The sequence below is a fragment of the Triturus cristatus genome, chromosome 8 (genome assembly GCF_964204655.1).
Source record: "Triturus cristatus chromosome 8, aTriCri1.1, whole genome shotgun sequence".
Taxonomy (NCBI): domain Eukaryota; kingdom Metazoa; phylum Chordata; class Amphibia; order Caudata; family Salamandridae; genus Triturus; species Triturus cristatus.
The window spans coordinates 44928357-44938024 of record NC_140591.1 but is presented as its reverse complement, the minus strand read 5'-3'; positions in this window follow the sequence as shown (position 1 = coordinate 44938024).

Sequence of the window (9668 nt, the reverse complement as noted above, 5' to 3'; positions counted from 1 at the left end):
ACACTGCACAGAGACTCACTGCAGCTCATCACAGTGTCCAGTGTCCCTTAGTGGAGTACTGCGCAGAGACTCACTGTGATTCATCAAAGTTTCTCTCACTGAAGCATTGTACATAGACTTACTACAGCTTATTAGTGTCCCTCACTGGAGCACTGCACAGGGATTCACTGCAGCTCATCACAGTGTCCAGTGTCCCTTAGTGGAGTACTGCGCAGAGACTCACTGTGATTCATCACAGTTTCCCTCACTGGGGCATTGTACATAGACTTACTACAGCTTATTAGTGTCCCTGATTGGTGCACTGCACAGAGACTCACTGCAGCTCACAGCAGTGTCCCTCACTAGAGCACTGCACAGGGACTCACTGCAGCTCATTGCAGTGTCCCTCACTGGAGCACTGCACAGGGACTCACTGCAGCTCATCGCAGTGTCCCTCTCTGCATCTGTCTTTAGATTGAACCACTAGAGAGGTCAATGAAACGAGGTTCTACTGAAGCAAAACACAAAGAGTTACCATAATGGCAGGACTGTACAGGACTGTACCTCTCACTGAGACCATGGAAAGAGCGGCCCTCAGTACAGCGCTGAACAGAGGGACCCTGGCTGCAGCAGTGCACAGTGCACAGTGGGTCCTAGCAGCAGCACTTCAATAGTGGAGCAGGTGCAGTGGCACCAGATCCCAGACATCTGAGGGGCCCTCTGCGCCCCAACAATGAAGGCTTTTCCAAGCTTGCATTAGAGCCCATGGCCAGTGCTTAATATGCAGAGAAAAAGTGACTTTGTCCAAAGTTTTGCTTTCAAACCTGTCGCCAGAGCTACTGAATGTCGGTGTGCCGAATACCAGGGATGTGTATTCTTGATTCCACCCCATGCCTCATGTTTCCAGCACCAGACACTCTCTGCCCCTTTATCTCTCTCTTGCAGGTTCCTGTGTTCTCTTTGTTACAGGTTTTCTGTCTTTCTCTTCCTCCTTTCCAACTTGTGTGTTTTTCTCTCTCTCTTGCTCTGGGTCAAAGTCTGATTAGGTAAAATAAGTTCCCGTCCCTACAAATGAGTGCCAGTGGACCCCACCTGCAACCGCCGGCTCTAATTAAGCTGCTGGATGTTGGAAGAGGTCCCCAACACCGAGCCCACGTAAGCTGTGCTGTGCTTTGTAATCATGTAAACCTCGTAGTTTACTCCCCCGGAGGTTAGAATTTAAGGTTTGCTGTTTCGCTCCTACATTGGGGATTTATAGGGTCTGTTTATATTTTAAGGGCTGAGTTTGTGTACAGTAGACAGTGACACATATGAGGGAGGCTGCTGCTTTACGGGTTTACCGATAGTGTTTCTGGGACCTCCAAGGGATGTACTCTATGACCCAAACTCGGCTGCTGATGAGAGGAAAGCCCAAGCACAGAGCTAGTATTAAAGATATTTCCTGCTTTTTAATGACACTGGTGATGTTATGTCAGATGGAGAGAGAACTCTTGAATGTTTTCACAAACAGAATCAATGTGTGCTCTGGGTATGACAAAGTGTGGGTAATGGCTCTCACCCCTGTGGGTCTGATAAGGTTGGCACATGGACCAGAGAATCTTGCTAGAGAGGAAGGCTTAAGTCTTTGAACCTGAAGGCATATTTCATTGGAGGCTGACAGCCAATTGTTATCCCCGAATACTCCCTTGACCTGTGTTGTGAGTTAATCAGAATTGGAGTCACTCCTGTTGTAGCACCCTGTCCCTTTGACAGGGCACGGGATGAGTTTTCAAAAAATCTGAAACCCACAACCCGAATTTCGAAGCATCAGATACTAAATCACATTTGACTCTAGACTTGGACTGCACTCTTCATAGGTGGGAGCATGACTCTCACACTTGGTTCAATGGCACTGTTCATCAAGAGAAAGACTGGCACCAAGACTTTGAGCTGCTGCAACCAGTACTGGGGACCAATCTCTTCCAGTATCACATCTGGATGAGGGGGCATCACCCAGGAAACCAAGACCCCTTGCCCTGTGCCCTGCACGAGCCTTCTGCCTGTCTGCCAAGGCTAGTGTACCCAGTGAGGTGGAGAAGAGAGCCTGGAGGGAGCCAAACCCAGTGGGTATCTTGGTGAGTGGACCCCAGTGAGCAGAGTGTAAGTTGTTTGGCCCTGCCAGGCTGGTGTTGCTAGAGAAATGTTCTCTTTCTGGTGGCAATAGGTAAATACCCCCAGTCGAGGTAACCATGAAGTTCCAGGACATCGCCCAGTGCAACTGATGGTCGCCCATGTCAGTGACCCCCATGTGCCAGAAGGACTGTTGGGGGCCGCTGTTCGTTGCCAGTGAGACTACTGGGGTCGTCACCAATTGTAAATGAGCTTGTCGAGAGTTGTTGCCCATGTCCATGACTTCCGTTTGCCAGGAGGAGCGCTCTTGGGCAGTTGGGATAGTCACCCAGTGCATCTGACCTCATTGGGGCTTTCACCCATGCCTGTGACCTCTGTATGCCAGGCCGGGGTCACTAGGACCATTGGAGCAATTGATTGTATTGGAGGAGACCCTGTGATAAGCAGAGCAACTCAGAATACTCCACTCCCTTACCAGCAGTGAAGCTGCTTCACTCAGAAGCAGTTGCTGCTTGTGACACACCAACACACCACCCGCGGGAGGACACAGTTTGAGCTGCTGGTCAAGGGAAGATGTGCACCACTCATAAATGATTATGATGACCATGGCTGAGTAAGACTGGAGCAGGGCAGCAGGTCCTTTTGAGATTTGCACAAGCTCAGAGGATTAATGCCCAAAGAGCTGAACTTTCAAGGTCAAAGCTAGACTTTGAACATCGCTAGTGCAGGCAGAACCTGTGGGGTCACCTACGTAGATCTGCCAGGGAAACTGTGGTTAGGCTAAAGGGAGAAAGAGGGAGAGGACCCACGGGGGGGACCAAGGGGCACTACCCAGACCAATGGTACAACGCTAGTGCAGGCAAACACCTGTGGGTTCACCTACAAAGGTCTGCCAGGGAAACTGTGGTTAGGCTAGAGGAAGAAAGAGGGAGAGGACCCACAGGGGACTGCTCAGACCATGGTATGGTGCTAACATTGAAAGACTTAGGGCCTGATTCACAAAGAGCCTCTGCACTCATGGGGGAGGCCCGCAGTCCTGGCGGAGTCTCCACACTCGTGGCAGAGGCCCCACAGTCCTGACGGAGTCTCCGCACTCGTGGCGGAAGGCCCTGCAGTCCTAACCGAGTCTCTGTGCTCGTGGCAGAGGCCCGCAGTCCTGACGGAGTCTCCGCATTCGTGTCTGAGGCCCGCCGTCCTGACGGAGTCTCCGCACTCGTGGCTGAGGCCCGCAGTCCTGACGGTGTCTCTCCACTCGTGTCTGAGGCCCGCAGTCCTGACGGAGTCTCTGAACTAGTGGCAGAGGCCCCGCAGTCCTGACGGAGTCTCCGCACTCATGGCGGAAGGCCCTGCAGTCCTAACCGAGTCTCTGCGCTCGTGGCAGAGGCCCGCAGTCCTGACGGAGTCTCCGCACTCGTGGTGGAGGCCCTGCAGTCCTGACGGAGTCTCCGCACTCCTGTCTGAGGCTCGCAGTCCTAACGGAGTCTCCACACTCGTGTCTGAGGCCCCGCAGTCCTAACAGAGTCTCCGCACTCGTGTCTGAGGCCCCGCAGTCCTGACGGACTCTCTACACTCGTGTCTGAGGCCCACAGTCCTGACGGAGTTCCCGCACTCGTGGCAGAGGTCCGCAGTCCTGATGGAGTCTCCACACTCGTGGCAGAGGCCTGCAGTCCTGACGGAGTCTCTGCACTTGAGGCGGAGGCGCAGCAGTCCTGATGGAGTCTCTGCACTCAGGGCTGAGGACTGCAGTCCTGACAGAGTCTCTGCAGTCATGTCTGAGGCCCGCAGTCCTGACGCAGTCTCCCCACTCATGGTGGAGGCCCCGCAGTCCTGACAGAGTCTCTGCACTCTTGTCTGAGGCCCGCAGTCCTGACGGAGTCTCTTCACTTGTAGCGAGGCCCGCAGTCCTGCAGGAGTCTCTGCACTCGTGGCAGAGGCCCTGCAGTCCTGACGGAGTCTCTGCACTCATGAGGGGGGCCCGCAGTCCTGACGGAGTCTCTGCATTCATGGCTGAGGCCCACAGTGCTGACGGAGTCTCTACACTCGTGGCGGTGGACCCGCAGTCCTGACGGAGTCTCTACACTGGTGGCGGAGGCCCCGCAGTCCTAATGGAGTCTCTACACTCGTGGCGGAGGCCCCGCAGTCCTGATGGAGTCTCTGCACTCATGGCAGAGGCCCGCAGTCCTGACTGAGTCTCTGCACTCGTGGCGGAGTCCCCGCAGTCCTGGCGGAGTCTCCTCGCTCATGGGGGAGGCCCGCAGTCCTGACAGAGTCTCCGCACTCGTGGCTGAGGCCCGCAGTCCTGATGGAGTCGCCACCCTCATGGCTGAGGCCCGCAGTCCTGAAAGAGTCTCTGCACTCATGGCAGAGGCCCCGCAGTCCTGACTGAGTCTCCGCACTCGTGGCAGAGGCCCCGCAGTCCTGACGGAGTCTCTGCACTCGTGGCGGAGGTCCCGCAGTCCTGACTGAGTCTCTGCACTCGTGGCAGAGGCCCGCAGTCTTGACGGAGTCTCTGCACTCGTGGTGAAGGCCCTGCAGTCCTGGCGGAGTCTCCACACTCGTGGCAGAGGCCACACAGTCCTGACGGAGTCTCTGCACTCGTGGCAGAGGCCCCGGAGTCCTGACAGAGTCTACGCACTTGTGGCTGAGGCACTGCAGTCCTGACAGAGTCTCTGCACTCAAGACAGAGGTCCTGAAGTCCTGGGGGAGTCTCTGCACTTGTGGCGGAGGCCCCGCAGTCCTGACGGAGTCTCTGCACTCTTGGCTGAGGCACTGCAGTCCTGACGGAGTCTCCACACTCGTGGCGGAGGCACCCCAGTCCTGACGGAGTCTCTGCACTCGGGACAGATTCTCCACAATGAATCAGGCCCGGCATGTGTAAATAACTGAGCGTGCATACATAATACAGATTTTCTTACCAATAAATAGTAAGTATTAGACTGAACAATCATATTACCAGGGTCACTGTGGGTATTTTGGGTCATGAGCCTATGCATACCTTGCACTTTTAAAAAACAAATTTTTTTACAAATTAGAGAGATAACAAACACTTATATGTGCATTGACAATCAGCACTAGATATAACTCTTAGATTTTTGTTGTAAATGTAGTTGTTTCTTTATTATGGTTGGTCGACAGCGCAACCAACGCATTTCACCTTACAAAGGTTTGCTCAGGGCAATGAAGTCGATCCACTGGTGTTATCAGAAATCTTTTCGGTGAAGCGCAAAGAACAAAGTCCACTGTAACAGTAATGTAACTTTAAATCCTCGTGGCAGTTAACAATTAAACTTCGGTCAGTAGGTTCCTCCATGACAGCCCTGCCGTTGTGAAGTCAAAGTGACTCACTGAACTACAACCCTGTGGTCCAACCCATACCCAATTCTCATAAACTTTGTCCAGAGCATGTTTTCCAACAAACGAAACCTGCAATTACATGGTTTACAAAGCCAAAGGAGATAGGACACAATATGCTTTGTGCCGTACACAGCCTGAATAGATGGCCTCTTGAGCCTCAGAGCGAGGTGCCTGCTGTTGTAGTTGTAGGTATTATTTGTGGGGGAACACGCTCTGTTTGTTGCCTCTAATTTGTAAAAAAACTTTTTTGATGTATGGCCAATGAGCAGCTGACCATTTGAAGTACAATTAAAGTCAATGGGGTAACCCAGTGTACCCGTTGGTACTGACGTTATAGTCTACAAAATAGTTCAGTCGGGTAGCAAATAATTTCTTTAGACATACAGTAGTTATACAGTGATTTAACGATATTGATACTGAATCTGGAACCGCTTCCACCGGTTCGACTTTAAAGGTTTTTCCGATTCCCCTTGCATCTCTGGATGGTAAGTGCATCCTCCATTTGCAATTTCATTAGAATCCTGTAACAGAGACCGTCTTTGATTGCATAATTGCTTGATTTGGAAGTCATCCTTGATGTTTTTTACCCAGTGTGCGCTTTGATTGATTATCCTTTTGGGAAAGGATCAGTGTCAGCTCCCTTCATGAGATGAATGTATTCCAGTGGCTTGTTAATTATCTGATGGTGAGTGTACTGCTCCCAAGTCCATTTAACTTTTTCTGGAACATCCCTATTTTTTCTGCAATTTACTGAGTTACACCCCTCATTCATACATGCCTTGATAGGACGACTACTTTGCACTCCATCCAGGATTGAAGGAGTTCATTTTACCACTCCTCGGTGAGTCTACGCATGACCCGGTTGGCTTTTTATTCTTGCTTCCAAACACACACTTCTAAACAAACCGTCCCCATTTCTATTATTCAGGCTGTCACACTAGATTTCATTTTGTCCTGAAGAAGACCCTACGTGATGTCCCTATAATACAGACACTTGGGTCGAAACGACGATGTATTGCTCTTTCGTGTCTTTAGACAGTGTAACCATAAAAAGTTGAAGTTTCAGGTTACTACTGGAATTATACACCTTGACAGAGATTTAAATATACTGTTCACCATTTTGTGTTATTTATGTATCGGTCTTTTTTGTTGACAGTCTTTTCACTTCTATCACCCCATGTCACATCAGTCACTAATTAATCACTCATTCTTCTATTGTATGACAGTCTGTTTTAAACAAAAAGAAATATGCAATAGAAAAATATACATGCTTATCTAATAAGCTGTGGTGCGTGTTTGTTTTAAAGAATTAATTTCTATCGTTAAATCACTGTATAACTACTGTAGGTCGAAAGAAATTTGTTGCTACCCGACTGAACTATTTTGTAGACCATTTTGAAGTGGACAAAGGGGATATGTTGATACAGTGATTACTTCAAGTGGTGGCGCATTAAATTGCCTTGCTGCTGTATGTTTGTTCAGCATAACTTGCACCTACCTGGCCCAGAAAAGCCCTGGACTCCTCAACTTGAGCTACCACAGAGTCAAGGGATGAAGGGCTAGTACTTCGCCCAGTTACTCAAGCCCCATAGTAAGTCGGGCCCCAGGATAACAGGATTTAAAGGCCTCGACCCCCAATGTTTGACCCAGTAACTTCTGCTTGCCCCGTGTCCCTCTGACAGGGGTTCTGACATTGTACCGTATTAGATCAGGTGAAGTTTAGGTGCCTAATCCTTTCTGGTCCCCGTTGGAGGTGGTCACATGGAAGTACACTGGTACAAGGATTACCTAGAGGTTGACAGAATATCATAAGAGGCCATATTGCCCAGCCCTTTCTAGATGCAAAACAATGTACACAACTTCACCAGGACTAATAAGGTCCAACACATAGTCCTTGGTACAGATGCCCATGTTATATGGAAGAAAAAAACAATAATCTGGTAAAGAAAAGTCTGCTCAATAATATGGAAAGTAATTGAAGAATGTTCCCTGACTGCCCATCTATAAATGACATTACTATTATGATGTTGGTTGTGAGGAAGATGTTTTTCCACCCAGAATTACACCGATGCAAGTGTCAACTCCCTCGTTCTCTGTTGTAAACACACCTCATATGTATTGAAAGTTATATCTGCTCAATGTGGAGGATCTGTTAGGAATTTATTGTACAGATGAGGTCACATTGTAATTGGATGCTCTATGTGTGCGATTGCAATGGATGGCGGTGACTGATATGATTGAAGATTTCTAGGTCACTGTTATGGATTGGATATAAGTGCTTATTTGAGGACGTTATGCATTAAAAAATTGGAGATATCCTTTTGCTACATATACAATAAAATTGACTAAAGCCATTTTGTATAGTTTGCTTATTATTGTCCATGGCTCTTCTTTGGAGGTAGTGTGGTTTCTTGTTCTCATTTGATATTGTTCTCCTTCTGCAACCACCTGTGCTTTAGTTGAAGAGAGCTTGCTTTTCATTGATTTGGCTCCAATTGTGGTGAGTCACAATTTCCGTCTTACCTCGTTATTATTAATGAAGTAGGTCAGATTCCAACCCACAGCAGTTCAGAATTGTAAAAACCAACCTATTTTGACATAGGTCGGTTCTTAAACTTCTTTACTGGTTGTAAACTTCGAACAGTATTTTTTTAATAGTAAATAGTATATCTGTCCCAAGGCTTGAATCTCGGCATCTGCGAAACATCCTGTGATTCAGGATAATGTATAAAGGAATCTGGTTCTCTTGTAAAGTGCGCTATGCCCTCACTGTCAAGTATAGTAGTCAATTTTGTTTGCAGCCCCAGCTGGAAGTCTGTAAATAGTTACAATAAGTGTGTGTTTTACCTTCACTTCCATATCATAGATGGTAAGATTTAAACAGAAAACAAGGGGATGCTTAGAAAGTCAGCTTGCTTTAAAAAGATGGCATGGTGAGCAAAAAAACGATGGATTTAGGCCTAGATCACTGTACTGGGGTGAATGTATGACATTGTTCTGCATTCTGTCCTTCAACTATTCTTTTTGCTTTAAAAAGATTGCATGACTGCTTATGCACTGATCCTGTGTAGAATTGCTGAAACTCATTCACTGAGAAATAGTGTCAGAATTATTAAGATAGATGCAGTCTTACAAAAAGTACAGTCTGCCACACTTTTGTAGCTGCCCTGCATTACGTGAGTACAAAGTAATTTGGCTGGTAGTCTTCATTGGAGAAGGTAGGCGGATCTGGACTCAGTGTGGAATCTCTGGGTTATTGCAGGGATTCTGCACATACACAGAACTATAGACAGGAAACCAGGACCTCGGTGTATTGTGGTGTACCAAAAACACGCCTCAGTGCCCAGAAACCCCTATCCCACTAGCTATAGTATCTCATTCGTTTTCTGTCTTCAGCGGAGCTACCAATGATTAGATATCCTAGAACAATGCGACTCATGTCCTCTCAGAATTCGTGGGAACAAGACACTCTTTCGCTTAGACACTCATACCTGTTCACAATGTGAGTAACCAGAGACACTGTATATACACACCTCATATGTATTGAAAGTTATATCTGCTCAATGTGGAGGATCTGTTAGGAATTTATTGTACAGATGAGGTCACATTGTAATTGGATGCTCTATGTGTGCGATTGCAATGGATGGCGGTGACTGATATGATTAAAGATTTCTAGGTCACTGTTATGGATTGGATATAAGTGCTTATTTGAGGACGTTATGCATTAAAAAATTGGAGATATCCTTTTGCTACATATACAATAAAATTGACTAAAGCCATTTTGTATAGTTTGCTTATTATTGTCCATGGCTCTTCTTTGGAGGTAGTGTGGTTTCTTGTTCTCATTTGATATTGTTCTCCTTCTGCAACCACCTGTGCTTTAGTTGAAGAGAGCTTGCTTTTCATTGATTTGGCTCCAATTGTGGTGAGTCACAATTTCCGTCTTACCTCGTTATTATTAATGAAGTAGGTCAGATTCCAACCCACAGCAGTTCAGAATTGTAAAAACCAACCTATTTTGACATAGGTCGGTTCTTAAACTTCTTTACTGGTTGTAAACTTCGAACAGTATTTTTTTAATAGTAAATAGTATATCTGTCCCAAGGCTTGAATCTCGGCATCTGCGAAACATCCTGTGATTCAGGATAATGTATAAAGGAATCTGGTTCTCTTGTAAAGTGCGCTATGCCCTCACTGTCAAGTATAGTAGTCAATTTTGTTTGCAG